Source organism: Notamacropus eugenii, chromosome 6 (genome assembly GCF_028372415.1).
Source record: "Notamacropus eugenii isolate mMacEug1 chromosome 6, mMacEug1.pri_v2, whole genome shotgun sequence".
Lineage (NCBI taxonomy): Eukaryota > Metazoa > Chordata > Mammalia > Diprotodontia > Macropodidae > Notamacropus > Notamacropus eugenii.
In genome coordinates, this window is record NC_092877.1 from 325,978,969 (window position 1) to 326,002,956 (window position 23,988).

General features: G+C 39.2%; 1 long non-coding RNA gene across 1 annotated transcript in view; it reads left to right on the forward strand.

Annotated features, from left to right (window-relative positions):
* Positions 1 to 2,595: 2,595 nt before the first annotated feature.
* LOC140509918 (uncharacterized) overlaps positions 2,596 to 23,988 on the forward strand; it is a 50,731-nt gene continuing 29,338 nt past the window's right edge. The window contains exon 1 of the long non-coding RNA XR_011968993.1: positions 2,596 to 2,752. This is a non-coding gene — a long non-coding RNA (uncharacterized lncRNA). The remainder of the gene's footprint in view (positions 2,753 to 23,988) is intronic.

Sequence of the window (23,988 nt, forward strand, 5' to 3'; positions counted from 1 at the left end):
GAGCCGGCCGCGGGGCTGCTGCTGCCGCCGCCCGCCAGGGCTCCCGAGGCCAGCCCCATCCACTCGAGGAGAAAGGGCCATTTGCACGCGAAATGCGGCTGGGTCCGGCAGGAGGCCCCCGAGGGCTGGCAGGGGATATCGGGGAGAGGAGTCCTAGGCAGAGTCGCCTTCTCCCTGGGAGGGAGGAGCTGGGGCCGACCCTCTTCCCTCCTCCTCCTCCTCGGAGAGTAGCAGAACCCAAACAAGCGTCGGGGCCCCCCTGCCTCTGCCGCCGCCGCGTCTCCCTCCCAGGACCGCGACACGTGACGGAGGGAGCTGCCACCGCCGCCGCCGCCGCCGCCGAGAGGCTCCAGCCGAGGTTGCTACATTCCGATCCGACCCGCGCCCGCCCCCCTCCTCTTCCTCCTCCTCCTCTTCCTCCTCCCCTCCCCGCGCTGCGCTTAGGCAGCGCCCCGGAGCGGTGGCTCGGCCCGGGAGTGCACACCCAGACACACACACACACACGCACACACGCAAAATAACGCCTCTGACTTCGCCGACCCAAACCTGGCCCGGCCCCACTGAGCATGCCCGGCTCCAGCCAGGCTTGTTTGTTTATTTCAGCTTTGACCTAGAAGGAGGCAGAGAGGAGGGGAGTGGTCCTGCCGTGGGGCGGAGGTGCCCAAACAGCCGCCTCCCGCCCTGAGCTGCCGGGAACGAGGGCTGAAAACCTGGGGGTGGGGGGGAGGACAAGGGCGAGACCCCCACCGAGAATGATGGAGACAGTTGTGAGCCTGCTTCTCCTCGTATCTAGCACGTAGTAGGTGTTTCCTACATGTATTAAGTGGCTAACAGTTCATCCTCTATTTCAAGATAATAGGTGTAAAGCAGTTAGCACCGCGTCAGGCACGTAGTCAGGGCTTTAGTCATCTGTCTCATCTCAAATGAGGTACCTGTAAAGCACTGAGCGCAGTGTCTGGCACATAGTAGGTGCTTCATACATGATTATTGAGTGACTGGCAGACTGGTTTCTTATCTACCTCATATCTCAAATGAGAGAACGATTGTAAATCGCTTAGCACAATGGCTAGTAAGCTCTATATGAATGTGAGCTATTATGATTATTAATCTATGCAGATCTTCACATACTCTTGGTGTATTAAAAGGAGGCTTTGATTTTCTGGGAGATTGACACAGATTGGTCAACGGAAGCTGTTGTTCGTTTTTTAGCGTGTGTGTGGGGCGGGGGGGGGGGTGTTCTTTTTTTTTTTTTTAAATGGCAAGGTTTTTAGGAGACATACTGCAGCCTATTCCGTATGCAGGTCCGGGTCGGATGTAATGCGAAAGGGTATGTATGGTGCAGTACCAAAGAGGGAGGGGGGACTTTGGCGGTGACTGTTTAAAAAAGCTCAGTCTCACTCAGGATCGAGAAAAGGGAGGGAAGAAAAGAATGATAGTAAGAGTGGTGCAGTTAAGATCAGCCATTTCACGGTGGGTTTGTAGGTGTGGGAAGGGCACTGGCTGTGAATCCGGAGAACAAGGACCCCTTGGGCCCCCTGGTGAAGTCTCAGAATAATGTTTTTAAGTGGAAAAAAATAAAATGCACAAGGTTACAAAAGAAACTCATGATATCAAAATACAGATATCCTTCCAAAAAAAAGTATAAACCAAGTTAGCACACCCCACTTTAGAAACCTTTGGAATAAATGATCTCTAAGGTCCCTGCCAGCTTAATCTGTGATCCTGTGATCTAAGTATGGGGGACAGGTGAGGATAACAATTACTTGCTCTTTTCCCTTGGGCCTTATACAATTTCTCCTTTTCCCCTCCTCCTAGTCAGAATGATAGGCAGACACAGATGGTGAGGGTCTCCAAAGAAAGTTTGATATTCCTTTCATTGGTCATACTACAGGGAGAGGGTCTCCTTTTCTTTTTTAGGCAAGTAAAGGGACTCCCAGTCAGCTAGAGCATGGACTTAATTAGGCCAACATGAAAGGTTCAGCCCTAGTATATAGTCCAGTTAATGAATAGCCAAAAGGAAGAATTCAACCCTGCAGCCGCTGATGCTGCGCAACCATATCACCAGGAAGCCGCGTAATAAACGTGTGCCTTTAATCACAGGGGGAAATGGGAAGAAAGATTATGGATGATTACAAACTCATTACTACCACTGTCTGTCATAAGTCGAGGTCAGGAGCTCTGCTTGTCCAGACAGCCCCGTTGTGGCTGTTTACCTTCTCCAAGGTGTTTACCTTCTGCCTTATCACAAGTAAATGTGCCCCAGAATTTTTTTCCTTTAAGCTGACCTACAAACAAAATGTAGCCTCTGCCCACTCACGTCACTTAAAGGAGCTGATAGAAATGACGACCATCAATAAAGAGCAAAGTGGAAAGCAAAGCCTAACTAAAGATTCGTCGTCCCGTTCCTCCCACGCAACACCCCCATCACTGCACTCTCCTGCAGTCCTTTTTAGGTTCCAGCCCTAGTATTGATCTGCACTGGTCCCTCCTCTCACTCAAGCTTTCCTGAAATGTAGGATGCTCCATACTGCAACCCCACTATGACTCCAGTCTAACAGCTGAGCATGCTCAATAGCTAAAAGGGAGGGGGGGGGGGGGGGAGAGAGAATTAAAAAACTAAAAAAACCGTCTGAAAGTAGGAAGCCTTCCCTGAACACATGAGCTTCTGCTTTGGGAAGCCTGCTGATTGGTGAGGTGATTTGTCCTTCAATACATCGCAGAATGGGTGGGGAGAAAGGATGAGGGGTCCAAGGTAGGTTGCAAAGCATAGTAAAAAAAAAAAAAAGAAAAGAAAGAAAAAGAAAAAAGGTAGACGCCATTCAGTGGTGTGTTATTTATAAACTGGGGGACTGTGAATCTCTGCAGTGTGGCAGCTCAAATCTGGTGACTCGTGTTCTCTCCCTTCCTGTCCTCTCCCCTTCCCTCCCCTCTCAGCCCTCTGTCTTATCTAAACTGTATTAATCTTCAGGGTGCAACACACACACACACACACACACACACACACACACACCGCCACAGCTTGGTAACACTGGCACACGTGCCCACATTAACAAGACTATAAATAGGAGATATTTGTTAAAGGGTGAAACACACACACACCAGCAGTAACAGTCTAGTTCAATATATTCGCAGGGCTGCTGGACTGTGGAATTGGGGAGGCTACGGGGTGGGTGGGTGGGGGGAGTCTTCATCTACGCAAGTTGCACAGAATGCCTGTGGGACTCGATAATGACAGTAAAAGGAGTGTTTTTAGTAGTATGATAATGTAGTCCAGGTAAGACTGAAGGGGAAGGGAGGCAGTGTTAATTTTAGGTCTGGTTAGAACGCCCAAAGAATCAGTCATTCAGACCTGCTTTTTTGTATTGTTTTTGAAGTGAGATAATACTCCTGTAATGAAAATAAGGTCATAGTGATGCAGCATCGTCTCTCCTCAAAAGAGGAAATGGAGGGCTTACTTTAATCTGTAAATATTCTGAGTTTGCAGTCATGTGAAGTTGATTCACAACAAAGTGTGGTAGAAAAAAGAATGACTCTGGAGTAAGAGTAAAATTCCACCTCAGAAGTGTTCTATGTCTGGGACTCTGAGTAAATTACTTAGTCTCTTTAGACTCTAATGTTCCCATCTGCAAAATGAGATGGCTGCCTTTTAAAGTCCCTTCTAGTTCTAGGACTCTGATGGAGTCCTGGTAACCTACACATGATCTAAACTATGATCTAAATAAAGCTAGTCTTTCTTATAAATGTAACTAAAGTGGCTAACAAAAAAGACTCTGCCAATCCTTTAAGCCATCAATAATAATGATAAGGCAGGTTGCTTTGCCAGATCCGATTCTGAACAAAAGACATGCTGGCAAATGTGTTTCATACTGAATTATTGGTTGATTATTGATTATTTAAGCTACTAAACAAGAAACCATTTCTTTCAATCTGACCATTTCATATATGAGTGCTGACCTTAGAAGTAATTGAAATTTTAGCATTTGGTTTCAGCACATTTATATAACCATTTTATTTTTTTTAAAAAAAGACGGTTAAGTTCAACACAAAAAGCTAAGTTCAATATTTCCTACATTTTATATTGGTAGGCAGATAGGTAGATATATAGATAATCAGATAGAAGAGGGGGAGGAAAGGAGAGGATGAGGATCAGAGTGAGAGACAGAGAGGAACTCTGGAAATAGGAGTCTACAGTTACTCTGTATTTTGTGGATCTGGAAATAAGATGCTTTTGTAGAATTTTACTACAGTGTTGTCAAGCAATTAAATACATTTTCCCCAGCCATTATGTTCCAAATTAAATCTGCAGCTTACAAAAGTGAAATGTATATACATAGGACAATTGACCAGCCAATTACAAAAACATGAATTGCTCAATGCTGCCATCTATAGGGAAATTAGATATAACACAATATTCTATTCAATAACGTGGTAAATCATCTAATCCTGTCATTTTAAAGGTGAGGGCCACTCCAAACTTTAAAAAGGAATTTAGAAAAACTCAAAGGCGAAGAAGATCATTATTAATTCTTTCTTGATGCTAGGTCCTTCTCTAAATTGTATTACAGTTCTTGCCACCAGTCGCTTTTCCTCAAATGCTATAAACAAGCTGCCATTTTCCATCTCCGCCCTAATATCTAGTTCCATGTCTTCTTTCTTCATGTCCAGATCCTTGCCTTTGGCACTATGACCCATTCCTTAGTTCCTCTGAAGCTAAAGCACTCCCTTGTCTTTGCTATTTCTCCTAGAGACTAAACCCCTACCCCAAGCCACTGCTTCTGTCACTGTTCCACAGAAGTCTCTGGAACCTTCCAAGACTTCACTAATTGCCCACCACCAGAGACTGCATTAGTCAGGAAATGGATGGAATGAATGAATAAACTATTTGTTAAATTCCTAATATGTGCAGAGCTTTGAGGTCTTTAACATCTGCTGCAGTCTTTCACCGGAGCATCTTGTGATGTCTACTCACTGTTGAGATCCTTTCAGATTACTGGTCCAATCCCTGCCCTTGCAATTTGGGTATCCCAGCTGACTCACATCATTACCAAGCCACAGGCCTGACAACGTGGAGACTAGAGTCATGAAGGATAGGGCAGGACTGCTCTCACTTTCAAGCTAGAGTGCTCTTGAAATGGAGATGTTTAATGCCTTCTTCACCATCTCCCTACCTAGGACTCTGCTCTCACAGCAGGACTCAGCCTTTAAGTAGGCACACTTGCCTGGCTAAGGCAACAGCCCATAGGCTGTGGAGTTAGAAGGCACATAAGATATTACATATTTAGAGCTGGAAAGGTCCCAGCTCCAAAAATATATTTAATTAGATACAGTTGTGGTAGGCAACACAGTTGTGAGGCCAACCTCACCTGACTAAGCAAACTTTCAAATCTGTGGTCTGTTACTTTTATTTACAACCTGTGTCCAACCCTTTCATTTTTCAAATGGGGCAACTGAGACACAGAGAGGTCAAGTATCAGACTCATTGTAAGCATCAGAGATGGAATCTGAGCCCAGGTTCCTCTGTCTCCACAGTAAGTGATCCTGCACTGCACCAAGATCATCTAATTAAATCTTTTTTCATGTCATCACTGAGGGAAACTGAGGCCCACAGACACAAAATGACTTCCCAGTGTTACTTAGGAAGAAATGAGAGTTGAGTCCTGGTCCTCTCACTCCAGATTCAGTGCTCTTTCTGTTACACCACTAGGGAGTCCAATAAACCATTAGAAGGCTACTGCTTAACCCCACCCCAGTGTCTGGATCCAACCCTAGATCCTAAAGACCCATAGACCAAGTCATTCTTGCTTCCAGTACAGAACTTATGCCACATATTGCCCTTTTTTTGATGCAATCAGGTTTAAGGGACTTGCCCAGCATTACATGACTAGTGTCTGAGGCTGGATTTGAATTCAGATTCTTCTGACTCCAATGCTCATGCTCTATCCACTGTTCCACTTACCTGCCCCATTGCCTTTTGATTTTAAAGCAACCAAGCACAAGGGCCACTTGTAGTAATTTGCTCACTCCCTTCCCCTGAACACCCTCATTTTCCCCTTGCCATTTAAATCCTTTATCCTTTCATAATAATTATTATACTTTTTTAAAGCTAGTAAAAGGAAGGGAATTAAAATTAAGATGAGTTAAAACCCAATTGGAAAGTCAGATTTGGCACTGAGAATATGTTAAATTGTTGAAGATTAATTATAAAGCCTAATAAAATTATGATGTGGAATAGAAATGAGTTAATTTGGAGACTTATTTGGTAATATGGACATGAAAAGATAGCACCAACAAAAATCCCACTTAAGGAAGATATAATTATTCTTAGCTTCCATGCATGAGATACTAGATAACAAATCATTCTGACAAATATCACAAGGAATTGTTTTATCTCTTAAGAATTAACTATAAGCTTAAGCTCCAAAAATATATTTAATTAGGTACAGCGGTGGCAGGCAACCTAGTTGTGAGGCCAACCTTACCTTATTAACCAAACTTTTACATCTGTGGGCTGTTACTTACATTTATGACAAAAAGGCACTAGGCATCATGGTCACATGTAGTGGGTCACAATAGTAGCGGACTAGGGTTCCTCCCCTGAGAACTGATAGCTCAGGTTTGAGGGTGATACCAACTTGTCTCCTTAATTGCCACCCACCCCCACTTTCTTCACTTTCCCTTATGACCTTAGAGTTTTGTTTTCTTTCCCAGTTTCTTCTCTAGTCTCAATGTCTGAACCTCTTTCCTGTGATCTGGACAACTGGAAATGTGGAACTCGACATCTCTGCCTCAGTGTACCTTAAACACTTTAGATTGAATAGATTCAAAATCAAGTTCACGAAAATCTGCCTCTTCACTTGACTTCTCAATTTCTATTAATGACTCTCCATTCTCTCATTAACTCAGGCTCCAGATGTGAGTCATCTTTGATTTCTTTTCTTCACACTATAATGTCATTAGTTTCCAAGTCCTATCAATACTGTCTCCATCATTACTTTTTTATTTTCTCCATCCTTTCAATTCCTTGGTGCTATCAGCCTGGTCCAGGTCCTCATTCCCTGTCATCTGAGTTGTACTGATCTCCTAACGTAACCAGTCCTCCCAGCTCTAATCCACATCCTGCCTCATTGCCAGGCTAATCTTCCTGTGAGAAAATGTGATATTGTTACTAGACTACTCCAAAATGCTCCTCCAAATAGTTGCCTTTTGCTTACTCAAAAATATCCACATTTGGAAACAGGTCAGGAGACAGCTGGACAGAGACAGAGGAGTATAACCTCTGGAAACTAAGAAAAGAGCAGTTTCTAGATGTTGGGTGTTGAAGTGTACAAATGAATGGTCCCAGGGAGCATAGCTGAGTGACCTGACCAGTGGAGATATTATACTCAAGTCATACAGAATGAAGACAACATGAGATAGGAAAGGACATTATGTTCCTGCTTTCCTGGAGAGAGTTAGAAACAAAAAGCTAATTGTTCTAAATAGTAGAAGCTGCCTGCAGATACCTGGTTTACACCTCCATCATAAATGAACTTTGTCATCGCAGTTTTTATACTTTCACCAATGACATGACTAGACTTTTAATTCTAAGTGCCACGGGCATTCAAAGAGGTAAGTCAAAGGGTAGCTAGTCCCCCAGAGACATAGAAGAGAGTCTGCCTGCTGGTACTGAGCTAATGCAGTTCATTTTCTGATGCTCGCACACTGATAAACAGCCCCTGGGCTGTTGCTTTTTAAGTGACAAGAGCCTTCTAACTCTTGGAAAACCTTTCTGGCAAATGTTGAGGAGAACTCTCCATGCCTTGATTTGTTTTTCCAGGCACATATGTGACTGTGGTATAGTCCATGCTTCTTAAATTTTTGGAATCACTGTCATAAAAGGAAAGAAAACATATATTTGCACATATGCTATTGGTTTTCCTCTCTTTTAAAAATGTCTCCTGGGGGCGGAGCCAAGATGGCAGAATGAGAACAACTACTCACGTAAGCTCTTAGACAAACTCCTTCAGTTACCTCTAAAAAGATAATCTGACCAGATTTTGGAGGGGCAGAATCCAATAGGAGACAGACTGTGGTAGATTCACAGCCCAGGACAGACTGGAAGGTCAATGGGAAGGATCTGTTCCACAGAGCTGTGGAGGAGCATACAACACACAGGCTATACCAGTGCTTCCCCATCTCAGCAGGGCCAAGCAGAAAGCCCCAGCCAGCCTGAGGCAGCGGCTGCACTGTGAAATCTCAGACATATCAGCCTAGGATGGGAGTCCAGTGGAATCGAGCAAGTGAGAGCCACAGAGCCCCAGGTATCAGCCGCAGCCACTACTGAGACTATCAGCCTGCAGATTAAATGTCTGTAAGTCACCTACTTGAACTTCCAGGAGCCAAAATGGCAGAGTGATCAGTAAATGCTCTCTCCCCCTCCCCTTGTTGACCTTGAAAGAACCATAAAATATTTCCCCAGAAAAAACCTGGAACAGTGGGATCAGAAGAAGGGGCAAACAGTCTCACAGCATGTGAGGCTAGGAAAATTGCTAAGGATGATCCCTCTTGCTGTGACAGAAGGGGACCAGTGCAGGACCAGAGCTGTCCCAGATAACCCCACCTCAGCAAATGGGGAGGAAATCCAGAGCTCCAGGGGGGTGGAGCCCTGCAACCACCAACACCAGGACCCCAGGCTTGCCTCAGCACCCCAGGGGAATCAGGAAGATACTAGGGCAGCCAGGATCACCAGCTGCTGAGCTTGCCTATGATCTAGCTCAGCAGAGGAGAACTCCAGTGGCCAGACCACCCCTCCCTTACACTTAACAAGCTAACTCCAGGATAAATATGGGGAAATACAAAAAGACTTCACCTGGCCTCTGCTTTCTCACACCAACCAGCTCAGCACCAGGTAAGCTGCAGCACTTTAGCTTCTAGCTGACAAAACTAGAGACCACAACACGCAAAGCCTCATCATCATGAGTAAAAAGCAAAGCAGGAAAGAAAAGACCATAGAGTCTTTCTATGGAGACAAGGACCAAAACACGAATACCAAAGAGGTCAGCATTGAGACTGTACTTCCATCTGAAACTTCAGAAGGGACTATGAACTGCTTGCAAGGACAAAGAGCACTCTTGGAAGAGCTGAAGAAGGATGTTAAAAGTCATATTAAAAAAATAGAAGAAAAACTGGCCAATAATTTTAAAAGTATGAAAAAAGATTTCAATGAAGAGAATAGCTCCTTAAAAAGGAAAATTGGACAAATGGAAAAGGAAGTAAAAAAAAACTAACTGGAGAAAATAACTCCTTAAAAGGAATAATTGGACAGATGGAAAGGAGATGCAAAAGTTCGCTGAAGAAAACAATTTGATAAAAATTAGAATTGGGCGAGTAGAAGCTAATGACTCTATGAGACATTAAGAATCAGTCAAACAAAATCTAAAGAATGAAAAGATAGAAGAAAATGTAAAATATCTAACTGGAAAAACAACTGACCTGGAAAATAGATCCAGAAAATCTAAGAATTAATGACCAACCAGAAAGCCATGATGAAAAAAAGAGCATGGAAAATATATTCAAAGAAATCATCAAAGAAAACTGCCCAGAAGTCCTAGATCCAGGGGGAAAAATAATCTTCAAAAGAATCCAGCATTCACCTCCTGAGAGGGATCTCAAACTAAAAATATTCACATTCATAAAAATACAAGTCATTCTCCAATTGATAAATGGTCAAAGGATATGAACAGGCAGTTTTCAGATAAAGAAATCAAAGTTATCTATAGTCACATGAAAAAATGTTCCAAATCACAATTAATTAGAGAAGTGCAAATTAAAACAACTCCAAGTGCTACCTTACACCTATCAAATCGGCTAACATGACAAAAAACGGAAAATGTTGGATGTTGGAGATGATGTGGGAAACTGGGACACTCATGTGCTATTGGTGGAATTGTGAACTGATCCAACCATTCTGGAGAGCAATTTGGAACTATGCCCAAAGGGCTATAAGACTGTGTATGCCCTTTGATCCAGCAATATCACTACTAGGTCTGTATCCCAAAGACATCTAAAAAGGGAAAAAGACCTATTTGAACAAAAATGTTTATAGCAGCTCTTTTGTGGTATCTAAGAATTGAAAATCAAAGAGATGCCCATCAATTGAGGAATGGCTAAACAAGTTGTGGTTTAATGTAATTATAGTGGAATATTATTGTGCTATAAGAAATGACAAGCACAGTGATTTCAGAAAAAACTTGGACTTACATGAACTGATGCATAATGGAATGAAGAGAACCAGGAGAAGGCTGTACAGCATAACAGCAGTATTGTTCAATGAATAACTGTGAATGGCTCAAGTATTCCCAGTAATACAATGATCCAAGACAATCCCAATGGACTGATGATCAAGCTTATTATCTGCCTCCAGAGAAAGAACTGATATTGATTGAATACAGATTGAAGCATGCTATTTTTCACTTTCATTTTTTCTTCTTGTACAAAATGACTAATATGGAAATGTTTCACATAATTATATGTGTATAACCTATATCTGATTGCTTACCATCTCAGGAAGGAGAGCAGGGAGGAGGGATAGAATTTGGTTAAATGACTTCCTCAGGATGAAAAAGTGAGTAAATTTCAGTAGCAAGATTTTATTCCATGTTTGTTAAGTCCATTACTCTAGACACTACTCCCTATGATATTCCTATGATGTTTTGACTATTGTTGCTATTATTATTAACATATAAATATCTTTGTTATTGTTGTTCAGTCATTTCAGTTACATCCAACTCTTTATGACTCCATTTAGGAATAGTTTGTCATTTCCTTCTCCAGTTCATTTTATAGATGACGAATGGAGGCAAACAAGGTTAAGTGACTTGCCCAGGATAACACAACTATTTATTAAGTGTCTAAGGCCAGAGTTGAACTCAGGAAGGTGAGTTTTCCTGACTCTAGGCCCAGTGCTCTATTCATTGCACCACCTAGCTGTCCTGACAAATAAATATAATATTAAATAATTAATAATCTTGTTTTTCTCATTTTTTTGGATGGAGTGGAAGATAGAAACAGTCCTAAGAAGACAAGTTCTTATCCTGAAATTATTCTTTTACTGTTCTACAGTTGCACAGGTGGACAAAATAACTTTTTTTTACAAACAAGTAAAAATATTTAGATGTAAGACTATTTTTGGTGAGCTCACCGAAAACACCTTTAGGACAACACTAATAGCAGATAGGATAATAATACTATGTACTTCATCCATCTTTGGTGCAAATATAGGCAAGCTATAAGACCCCTTTGTTACCAGGCCCCTGCTAATAAAGGATATCTTTCTCAGAGAAGAACCTCAGTCTGCTCTTGGGCAGCTAGCTGGAACTATGGACAGAGCAACTGGCCTGGAGTCAGGAAAACCTCAGCTCAAATCTGGCCTCAGATACTTACTAACTGTATGACCCTGGGCAAGTCACATCACCCTGTTTGCCTCAGTTTCCTCATCTGTAAAATGAGCTAGAGGAGGACATGGCAAACCATTCTAGTATCTTTGCCAAGAAAACCCCAAATAGGTTCACAAAGAGTCAGACATAACTGAAAAATGACTGAATAACAAAAGTTCTTCATCTTGTTCCTACATAGGTTTTCCTTCTTTTGCTAGTTCTTTGTCTTTTGAAGGTTTTTCAGTGCATGTAACTTAGAGATCAGAAGGATTTTGCTATGGCATAGACAATTAAAACACAATTCTTAAGGGTTTTTTTTAAAGAATCAATGTTTTATCTGAGTGATTAGGGGCAACAGTTTGGTCTGTAATAATCCCCTGATTATTTTTATTGATTAAATTCTTCAAGATATTTCAAGCTCCATATTTGTAGTTAGGGATTTGGCATATATTACAGTATGAAAGATAGAGAGCTTCTGATGGATAGTTCTAATCACCCTGTCATGTCAGACATTCAATAGATGATAAATACTTATGGTCTGCTAAAATGGGCTACATCATTTCTTCCACTTCCTAGAATAGTCTACAATCATCTCTAAGTCTGGACACCCTAAGGATACCCCTTGTGTAATTTCTGGTGGTGATAATGTGATCCTGAATTGTCATCATAAAGTCTTCAATTTCTGTAAACAAGTCTGAACAACTCAGCTATTTATTTGTTCAGTTTTTTGTTTTGTTTTGCTGATGTCACTCATGGAGGACCTTTCGATTGCACTCTTGAATGCTAATTAGCTGTTTTATAGGCTCCATCTACAGATAAAACACTTTTGTTTCCATTAGACAAATTTAATAGCATGGTCCTATATTCATCTAGTCATCTGTAACACAGTTGCTCAATTAAATTAGGTTTGCTATTCTAAAAGTATTTTTATAGATTTTTCTTAACCTAAATATCACATGCTCTGAAAATGTCTGTCAATCCTCCTCCTTTCCGGCAAGTAGCTACCTTAAAGTAAAGGTCCCATTGATGGGTTATGGGTTTCAGAGATCAAAGGAAGGAGAAAAGGACATATATATACAAAATATGTATAGAAACTCTTTTCTTGGTAGCAAAGAAATGGAAACTGAGAGGGTGCCTATCAGTTGGAGAATGGTTGAACCAGTTATGGTATATAAAAGTGGTGTGGTATGTAAATGTAAACATTATGGTATGTTTTTTTGTCCTTTGTTCCCAAAGAGGACCATGGCATAAAGTGTTGCCATGACTTGAAAGTGAACTGGAGGGAGGGCTGTGCAAAGTCATCAGCCTTACTTTCTCCTCCAGACCCATCTGGGTTCAGAGGCAAGTTATGGATCAGGATGACTGGAGATGGCCCCCATTGTGCCATAAAAAAGGTTGAAGGGGTTTTAAATATACATTATTCATCATTTTGAGGCAAGCTCCATTTATTCCTGTGCTCTCTAGTGTTTCTAATAGGAATGGGTATTGTATTTTGTCAAAGGCTTTTTCTCATCTGTTGAGATAATCATATGATGTCTATTGGTTTTGTTATTGATATTCTCAGTTATGCTGACAGTTTTCCTAATATTGAACCAGCCCTGTATTCTTGGCATAAATCCAACCTGGTCATAGTGTATATTGGTTGTGATATATTGCTGTAATCCCTTTGCTAATATTTTATTTAAAATTTTTGCATCAAAATTCATTAGGGAAATTGGTCTACAATTTTCTTTCTCTGTTTTGGCTCTTCCTGGCTTATGTATCAGCACCATATTTGTGTCATAAAAGGAATTTGGTAGGAATCCTTTCCTATTTTTCTAAATAGTTTATATAGTATTGGGATAATTGTTCTTTAAATGTTTGGTGGAATTTGCTTGTGCATCCATCTGGTTGTAGATGTTTTTTCTTAGGAAGTTCATTGATATTTTGTTTCATTTTTTTTTCTAAGACTGGGTTATCTAAGTATTTCATTTCTTCTGTTAATCTGGGTAAAATATATTTTTGTAGATACTCATCCATTTATTATAGATTGTCAAATTGATTGTCATATAATTGGGCAAAATAGTTCAACAAAATAGCATAACAACTTTTTAAATTTCCTCTTCATTGGTGGTTAATTCACTCCTTTCATTTTTGATACTAGTAATTTAGTTTTCTTCTTTCCTTTTTTAATCAAATTAATCAATGATTTACCTATTTTATTGGCATTTTCATAAAACAAACTTCTAGTTTTATTAGTTCAATGGTTTTCTTACTTTCAATTTTATTAATCTTTCCTTTGATTTTCAGGATCTCCAATTTGGTGTTTAATTGGAGATTTTTAATTCGTTCTTCTTCTAGTTTTTTTTTAGTTGCATGCTCAAGTCAATGATCTGTTTTTTTCTCTATTTAATTGGTGTAAACAACTAGAGACATAAATTTTCCCCTAAGTACTGATTTGGCTACATCCCATACATTTTGGTATATTGTCTCATTATTGTCATTTTCCTTAATGAAAGTATCAATTGTTTCTATGATTTGTTCTTTGAACACTTGCTTTTTAGGATTAGATTATTTAATTTCCAATTTTTTAAATCTCCTTTTCCATTGTCCATTATTGAATGTAATTTTTATTGCATTATGATTTGAAAAGGATTTCTACTATTCTTCATTTAGTTGTGAAGTTTTTAGGTCCTAATACATGGTCAGTTTTTGTATAGGTGCCATGTACTGCTGAGAAAAAGGCGGATTCCTTTCTATTCCCATTCAATTTTCTCCTGAGATCTATCATATTTAACCTTCACAAAATTTTGTTCACCTCCTCAACTTTTTTTTTTGTTAGATTTATCTAATTCTGAGAGGGGAAAGCTGAGGTCCCTCATCACTATAATTTTATTATCTATTTTCTCCTGTAACTCATTCAACTTCTTCAAAAGTTTAGATGCTATACCATTTGGTACATATGTTTAGTATTGATATGACTTCATTGTACCTTTCAGCAAGATATAGTTTCTTTCCTTATGTCTTTTAATAAGATCTATTTTTGCTTTTGCTTTGTCTAAGATCTGCTTTCTTTGCTTCAGTTGAAGCGTAGTAGATTCTGCTCTATCCCCTTACCTTTACCCTGTGTGTCTCTCTGCTTTATACATATTTTTCATAAGCAACCTTATTGTAGGATTCTGGTTTTTAATCCATTCTGCTATCTGCTGCTGTTTTATGGGTGAGCTCATTCCATTTATACTTATACTTATGATAACTATATATTTCCCTTAATGTGATTTTTTTCTTTGTTTATCGCCTCTCTCTCTTAGCCCCCACCCTTTCTCTCCTCACAAGTGTTTTACTTCTGATCACCACCTTCTCCAATCTACCCTTCCTTTTATCAGTCCTCCCTCCCCCTTCTATTAGCCCTGTTTCTTTTTACTTCCTTATAAGGTAAGATAGATTTCTATATATATCTGAGTGTGTATGTTATTCCCTCTTTGAGCCAATTTTGATGGGAGTAAGGTTTGGGCTTTGCCCACCATTCCCCTACCCCTATCTTTCCCTCCATTATAATAGCTCTTTCATGCCTCTTTTATGTGGGATAATTTATTCCATTCAATCTCATCCCTCCTTTTTCCAGTGCAATTTTCTTTCTTACCCATTTATTTTGTTTTTTTGAGAGGTATCCTCTTATCAAAGTCACCTTATATCTATACCCTTTATCTACAGTAACTTAAGAGTTACAAATATTAAATGCCATATGGAAATATTAAACAGTGTAACCTTATTGAATTTCTTATGTTTTCTCTTTCTTGTTTCTTTTTTACCTTTTTGTATTTCCCTCAAGTTTTCTACTTAGAGGTCAAATTTTTTGCTCAGCTCTGGTCTATTAATTAGGAAAACTTGAAAGCCCTCTATTTCATTAAAAATTCATTTTTCCTTCTCAAAGATTATATTCAATTTTTCTGGGTAGGTGATTGTTGGTTGTAATCCTAACTCTTTTGCCTTCTGGTATACCATATTCCAAGCCCTCCTGTTCTTTAATGTACAAGCTGCCAAATCCTGTGTAATCTTGACTGTAGTTCCACAATATTTGAATTGATTCTTTCTGGCAGCTTGCAGCACTTTCTCCTTGATCTGTGAGCTCTGGAATTTGGCTATGATGTTCCTGGAAGTTTTTATTTTGGGATCTCTTTCAGTGACTGGTGGGTCCTTTCAATTTCCATTTTGCCCTTTAGTTGTAATATACCAGGGCAGTTTTCTTTGATAATTTCTTGAAAGTAATTGTCCAGATTTTCTTTAATTTTTTTAAATCATGACTTTCAGGTAGTCCAATAATTCTTATATTAACTCTCCGGTATCTATTTTCTAAATCAGTCGTTTTTCCAATGAGCAATTTCACATTTTATTCTTTTGTAACTTTTTTATTTTCTTTTATCATACCTTGATATCTCATAAAGTCATTAGTTTCCACTTGCTAAATTCTAATTTTTAAGTAATTATTTCTTCAGTGAGCTTTTGTACTTCCTTTTCCATTTGGCCAATTCTAGTTTTAGGAAGTTATTTTCCTTGGTAAATTTTTGTATATCTTTTCCCATGCTATTGACTCTTTTTTCATGATTCTCTTGCATTACTATCATTTCTTTCCAAAATTTTTCATCTGCTTCTCTAATTTACTTTTTGAAATCCTTTTTAAGCTATCCCAGGAATTCTTCTTGGCCCTGAAACCAAATTACATTTTTCTCTGAGGCTTCGCATGTTGTCATTTTGACACTATTGTCCCTCTTCTAAGTTTATGCCTTGATCCTCCCTGTTACTAAACTTTCTATAGTCAAGTTCCTTTTTTTTTGGTGGGGTGAGGGGTTTGCTCATTTTTTCTTCCCTTTTTTGTGACTTGGTATTTTTATGTGATAGCTGGGCTTGCATTGTCCCAAGTTTTTTATGCTGGAACTCAGAATCTTACTGCTGGCTTTCACTGGGCTTCAGGTCTTAACTGATAGCTTTCACTGGAGAGTAGGCTTCCCTTCTGGCTTGTACTGGAGGATGGCACTGTTGGCTTCCCCAGGGGCAGGGCCCTGCTGGTTGATTGCTGTGGAGACATATCCTCTCTGCCAGCAGACCCTAGAGCAGGGCTTCTTAAACTCTTTCTACTTGCAGTCCCTTCCGCACTTCTTAAATTGTGGGTCCTGACCCCCATGGAAACCCACAGTTTAAGAAATGCTACCTAGAGGCATAATCTTGGTGCTAGTCTGCCCCAGGGTTTGGGCACAGGTTCTCTCTGCTGGTAGGCTCCAAGGGTGAGGTCTTAATGTTAGCCAACCCTGGGGGCGGAGCTTCACTACTGGTTAGAAATGGGGTCAAGGCCTGGCTGGAGCAAGGCCTTGCTGTGCTGCACAGACTGCTCACTTGTTTAGGAAGTTGCTGGTTTGCAGGAGGACTGGACCTTGCTGGTGGATTACCCCAAACTTGTAACCTTGCTGCAGCCTCCCTGCTGTGAGGCTGACTGTTGCTGCTCTCGGACCTTGCTCCCCTCTCGTTCCAGTGAGACAGATCTTTCCTGTCATGCTAGTAACCTGCTTCCTTGCTCCTAGATCAATACTGAGGCAGTTTTCTAAGGGTTTGGAGGGGAATTTGAGAGGTCTTCAGAGGGTTCCTTCCTCACTCTCTATCTTGGCATCAGAAGTGAAATGTATTTACTTTTTAAAATGCTTCAATGACATTTTTTTTCCTTTTTTGAAAGGGGGGCAACCTACTGTTAACCCTCTTCTCTCTGACCCTCTACCATTAAAAAAAAGATAAAATACTTGAAACAAATATGCATGGTGAAGCAAAGCACACTCCCACACTGGCAGTGTCTAAAAATGCATGTCTCATTTCGTACTTAGAAACCATTCCTTCTCTACTAGGAGATGCCCAGACTATGTCATTATCAGCCCTCTGGAATCAATGTTGGTCATGACATCAGTCAGAATCCTTAAGTCTTTGAACCTCTCTTTTTTCTGGAATTTCTCTTACATTAGCATGTTATCTCTTTACAGGCAGGAACTTTTTCTGATGTTGTATGTGATGTTTCCCCAGAACATCATTTGGCACACAGTAGGCACTTAATAATGTGGTTTTTATTCATTCACTGTTGTTGTTATTGTATGAATTGTTCTCCTGGTTCTGTTTTCTTCACATTGCATCAGTTCATAGGAGTCTTCCCAAGTTTCTCTGAAATCATCCCTTTCATCATTTCCTATGTCATAATAATGTCCTATTTATTTGTTTTTTGTGGGCTGAGCCTTACTCAGGATGGTTTCCTGATAGCTTAGACTCAAACTGGAATAAAATAAGATACTCACAATCCACTGAATAATGAACAGAAGGAGGTGTATTTATCCATAGCAGGGGAAGGACATTTAGAGCAGAGAAGGGGAAGTCATAAGGAATGGATTCAGTTAAGCACAGTCTCCCAAGACAATTTATATCACTGGCCTGTGATCACAATCTGAAGTGGGGGTGAAGGAAAGAATTTGTGTTCTGGTGTTGTTTTTATAAACAAGTTATAACAATGACCCAAAGCCTTCATCCACTGAGTCATTTATCTAGAGGATAGTTCTAGTATGCCTGGGAGTCAGGAAGACTCATCTTCCTGAGTTCAAATCTGGCCTTAGATACTTACTAGCATAGGCAAGCCATTTAACCCTGTTTGCCTCAGTTTCCTTATCTGTAAAATGGGCTGGAGAAGGAACTGGCAAAGCACTCCAGGATCTTTTCCAAAAAAACTTCAAATTGGGTCACAAAGAGTCAGACGCAACTGGACAACAATAGTTTCAATACCTTTTATGGAAAACTTAGTCTTATTTGTACAAGAGAAGGACCATCCTCTCCTGTATTTTAGTATTTTATTCCCATTACAACGTAGTACAACATGTTAAGTCATTCTCCAGATGATGGACACCCCCTTAGTTTCCAGTTCTTTGCTAGAACAAAAAAAACCTAAAAATACAAATATTTTTGTACATGTAGGCCATGATAGGCTTTTACCAGGCCCTACCGCAACCCCAACTGAGACCCAACTGATGTATACAGATGAGTAGCCTGAAGGATGTGGGCATATTAAGAATGTGACCAGATGGAATCAGTTAAGCAGGACTGAAGCTGGGAAGGAAGTACAAAAAAACAAGGTAGTAAAATAAAAAGGAGGTAGGGGGAGTCCCATGGAACTTGTTTCAGCCATCACCCATGGGAACCACCTGCTGATGCAGCAAATAGCATCCAAATGAACAAAAACAGTCCTAAAGAGAAGGATCATTACTCTTCCAACTATTGACAGCCTCCCTACATGCTGGCTCTTGCTCTTGGGACCTGGGATAAGCCTCTCTGCAGGAAACAGAGTAGGGCACACGGAGCCAATCTGCTATTATAGGCCCAATTCTGCATCATACCTTTCTATGTCTTCTTACCTGTACCTGATCAATCATTTGTGACATCCCAAAACCTGGGCATAGTTTCCTGTGTCTAGCACAGGATTTATTTTCTCTTTATTAGATTTATTTGGGCTATGGGCTTACTACTGGTATGGGCTTACTTATGGATCAAAGGGTATGCACAATTTACTGATTTTTTAGGGCGTAGTTCCAAATTGTCATCTAGAGGAGCTGGGCATTTCAACGATCCACCATAACCCCTCCAACAAGTGTCATTTTCCATTTTTTTGTCATCTTTGCCGTCTGTTAGGTAGAGGTAGAATAAGAGGTATTTTGATTTTCATTGCCTCTAATGGTTAGAATCTCGCTGATAGCTTGGATTTCTTTTTTTGAGAACTCTCTATTCATATCCCTTGATCATTTATCTATTGGGGAATAGCTCTTGTTATTACATAATTGAATCAATTCCTTATTATAGATCATATCAGCCTTTATTGGAAACTTTCTTCAGAGATTTTTTTCCAATTAGCAGTTTCCCTTTTAATTTTAAATTTACTGATTTTGTTTGAGTAGGGCCTTTTTTTATTTTATGTAATTAAAATTGTCCATTTTATCCATTGCGAACCTTTCTTTCCTTTGTTTGGCTGTGAAGTTTTCCCTTATCATAGTTACAAAAGATATTTCCTTCCTTGCTCCTCTGATTTTCTATGATTTAATCTTTTATTACTAAGTGTAACAGCAAGAACCCTGGCATACACAAAAGGGCTCACTGTACTGGTTCATACATCTGCTTTTCTAAAAGGAAAGCAACTTTTAAGGGGTCATCAATCTACTTTAATCAAGGACGTATATCATTCACTTAGTTCAAGGGGAAAAGTCAGCACCCTGAACTTCAGAGAAAATACAAAACAGAAATTACAAGTAGAAATTATAAACAGAAAGACCAATAGACAGGACTTCCAACTATCTGACCATAGACAATATGCACATCTTCACCAGAGAGAGAAGCACCAACATCTGGGTTTTCAGAGCTGGGGGGCTCCTTAACAGCTACCCAGAGTCTCATCTGGCACACCAACTTTCTTCCAAAAAAAAAATAAGCTCCAAAGCAAAATCTCACCTCAGATACATAAACTCTTTTCAGGGCTGGAAGGCATGACCCTCATGATCCTGTGCCTCATTAGAAATTAACAAAAGGTATCTGAGGCCTGTTAATGGGCAGGGAAGATCTTTAACTTGCCCCCCACCCCAACATCACTATTAATCTTACATTAACATTACACTAACTCATGTATTCACTTGGAGCTTGTCTTGGTCTGCTTCATCCACTGGTTCCATTTGATCTTTGGAGTCAAGTTTGAAGTCTTCGGTCTCTATCTTTTCTTGGCATGCACTAAAAATTTTACACTTACTGAGATCAAATTACATTTTAAAAAATCATCCATTAGCTATAACTGTTTAACGTAGTTTTTGTTGGGATTGTATGACTGATGTCATCTATAGATACCCAGTGACCAATAAGATGTTTTATCCCAACTCCCTCTTTCAGGTGAAAGCAATACTTTATTTAGGAGAGATCAGAATAATTTTAAGATAAAACAGAACCTAGGCTTCAACTGTCTTTTCAGTGACATCCAATTTTGTATCAATTGTCTTTAATAATTTATGGACATAGGATCATATACTGAGAACTGGATTGTAGAGATCCTCCAACCCAATCTCCTGATTTTGTTGATTCAGTACTAAGGTCAAAAAAGGTTAAGTGACCTACTCAGGATCATACTGCTAGTAATTCATAGGCTGAATTTGAACACAGGTCTTTCTGACTCTACATCGAATGCTATTCCATTCACTAGTTATCAATTATCAATCTATTAATTAATCCAGCATTAATTAATTCATTATGGCATGCTACCTTGTTATTGTGTTTATAAAGTATTTTAAATAGAGAACAGTTTTTGACATGGACATTGAATACTTCCCATCATACTTAGGTTGGTTTTGTGTATTTATAGTACACAAACAAGCTATGAGTACAAAACTTAATCAAAAGCTTTGTGGTGATAAAGGCAATGTAAATGTTATAGGTTATTGGGGAACTATATTTAATAAGTATCAAATTGATAATAAATTACTTTTTATTCCCCTAGGATTTTTAATGTATCTTTTATAGTCCTTAGTTAATTTATTGTTTTCATACAAATATTTTTAGATTATGTGTTTGGGGGGGATGTGAGGAAGGATTAAGACAGAGAAGTTGGGGGGGTGCTTTGTTTAAAGCACACAAATGTGAGTTAAAATCCAGCCTCAGATACTTACTAGCCATGTGACCTTGGGCAAGTCACTTGATCTCTGGTTCAATTCACTGGAGAAGGAAATGACAAACCATTCCAGTATCTTTGCCAAGAAAACCATATGGATAGTATTGGCATGCTGTGGTCCACAGAGTCATGAAGAGTCCAACACAACTAAATAAGTGAACAACAACAAATATGTTTTAAAATCATAGATTTAGAGCAAGAAGGGACCTTAGAGATCATGTATGCCCCACATTTTATGGATGAGACTGAGCACCAGAGAGATGATGATTCAGCCACAAACCTGAATCCCTGAACTCTTTTTGCCCTTTCTATTTTCCTTTTCAACGACTTACTATACTGACTTTAAAGGATGCGAGTAAGTGACCAACACCAAGTGTGATCAGACAAAAGTGTTAATAATAGATGCCACAGCCATGGATCAATCAATACTTGTCTGCCCACGATGACCAGCTAATGCCTCACAATGCCCAAGATCCAGCTTCTTTGGAGGGTCTCTGAGGTCAGTAGGACTTATGGTTGGGGTTAGATAGTCTTCTAGTCACATAAAGCTAGGTTCAAACAATATTAATAAATAATAAAGTGCTTCCCCCACACTTCATGCTATCAAAAGCAAAAAAGGAATTTTTGAATTCCTAAGTATACCCATCTACTTTTCAAAATTATCTGAGATATTTTTAAAAACAATAATATTTTGTTTTAGATAAAATTGCTAGAATTTGTATTAAGTAAAGATTTCTAGTTGCCTCAGATTCTTTGACTTTTCTTACTTCAGAGTTTAGTAACTCTTCAATTTTATTTTTTATTTCATCTAATGTAGAGTTAAAGATGAAGTCATTTTTAACAATTGTCCTACACATGGTAACAATACATTGTTGTAAGACCTCAAACTTAGGGTACCACGAGCAAGAAAAAAGTGAGAAGACTGTCTATATTGTTTGGATCTGTTTCCAATTTTGTTTTGCTAATACTGACACCTAAGGAAAGTATTGTTTTCAATCCATTTCATATACACTTCTGTTTTATACATTTGAGTGGTCATCCCCATTTGCATGGAGACATTTTCAGCAGCTAGGGTATTGCTATTTCTGATCCATTCAGGTTTAGCTTGCCTTCTTGTAGTACCAAGATAGGAAGGAATGCTACTCTTTCTTTTCTCCTCTTTGTCAAGCTGAATATGGTAATGATTTCATGTAGGGTTTACCTCCAATTCTCTGCCACCCAGTCTCAAAGGAACAGTGGCATCTCACGAGTTGGGGTACTAACTCAGTGTGAGCAAAAAATAGGAACCACAGTCATTTTACATGTTGAAGGACTAATCCCCCCCATCCCCCTTCCCTCCAAGCAGAAAGTCATCGATCACTATTGAATAAGAAGTAATATGTAAGGAGATGGCAAAGCAGATGGTCATCCATTGTTGGAATAGCTATTGGTTGTCCTTCGATAAGAGGGGTTTGCAGCCTTGTTTAAGGGTCACCTCAACACTGCTATTTTGCCTAGATGGACCTCTTTAACAACTATAAAAGTATTCTGTTGTCTCTCCCCTTGTCTTCTTCCCTTGAAATGGGAATGTTTTCTCATTCTGACTAAAAACCCTGACTTCAGTATGACAAATCTGACTCTGAAATTTCAAGTCATTCACCCCAATTGCCTTCTGGAGCCAAACAGAACAAGTTTGATATCTCTTCCCCAGGTTTCTGTTCTTGCTCTGTAATTCTACGTGCTAATCAATCTGATTAAATTCTCTGTGTGATCCCATTAGATCAGTCCTCCTCCAGGAGGAATCATCTCTGACTAATAAGCAGAAACACTTTTAGATACCTCAAGATGTATATAAATTTTGTTGGCATAATCATCTTAAACAAGCATCTTTTAAAGAAAGATGTGATTTTTTTGAAGATTTTGAAGAAAATATGATCATTATTCAGGGAGTAATACAATCATTTTTATCTCAAAATAGATTTTGGTGAAACTGTTAAGACTGAATAATGAATTCATTTCGCTCTCTGGCTAGACTAATGTTTTACCTACAAACTTTTAAATTCACTTCATCACAGCTAATATTTGCTAAATTTTGTTTTTCTTGAAGCAAATGGAATTTAACATAAACTATTATATATCCTACCCATCCATCTCAGAATATTTCATTTTAATGAATTGGATCATTGTGGGGCAAGGATGATGTGCAAAGGGAAGATTCTAATTTAGTTTTTCCTTTAGATTAAAATTTGAAGCCCAAGTTTGAATGAATGGATTCTCCATATCCTTAAAAATCAAGAGTCATTTAGGGGTAAAAATGGTTTTATTACCTACAGAAAAATGATTCCATTTTCCACAAAAGATGTTTGCTGCCAGCTGTCCTGGAGTGGCTTGGAGAGTCTCAGACTATTAGGCAAAAGTAAGTCTTTCTGGATTTCATACCTCAAATTCTGTCTGGAAGTAATACAGGGAACTGCTTGTGCTTAAGTAAACTTGACTTTTTTTTCCCAAAAAAGTTTGAGCAACAAATGTAAATGATAACTTTAGCCATTTTTAGTTGAAGAAAGTTACAGAAATGAATATGGCTTACAAAGTGAGTGAATGATTCTATGATCAGAGGGCATGAGCACATTTCCAAAAAAAAATCTAACAACCAAGAAAAAACCCTAATTTATTTCCCCCTAAGTCTTTTAATTCTTACCCCAAATCATTTTTTTCTTTCACATTGATTAAAAATTAAAATCATTTGGGGATGAAATCATTTTTCTGTCATTTTTCTACAATGTACTCAAATTGTTATTCCTGAGTTTCCTGAATACCAAACAGTAATTTTGTATTTTCTTATATTGTGAATGAATTTAAAAGAAATTGCTACATCCAAGGGACAAATATTGCCAACTT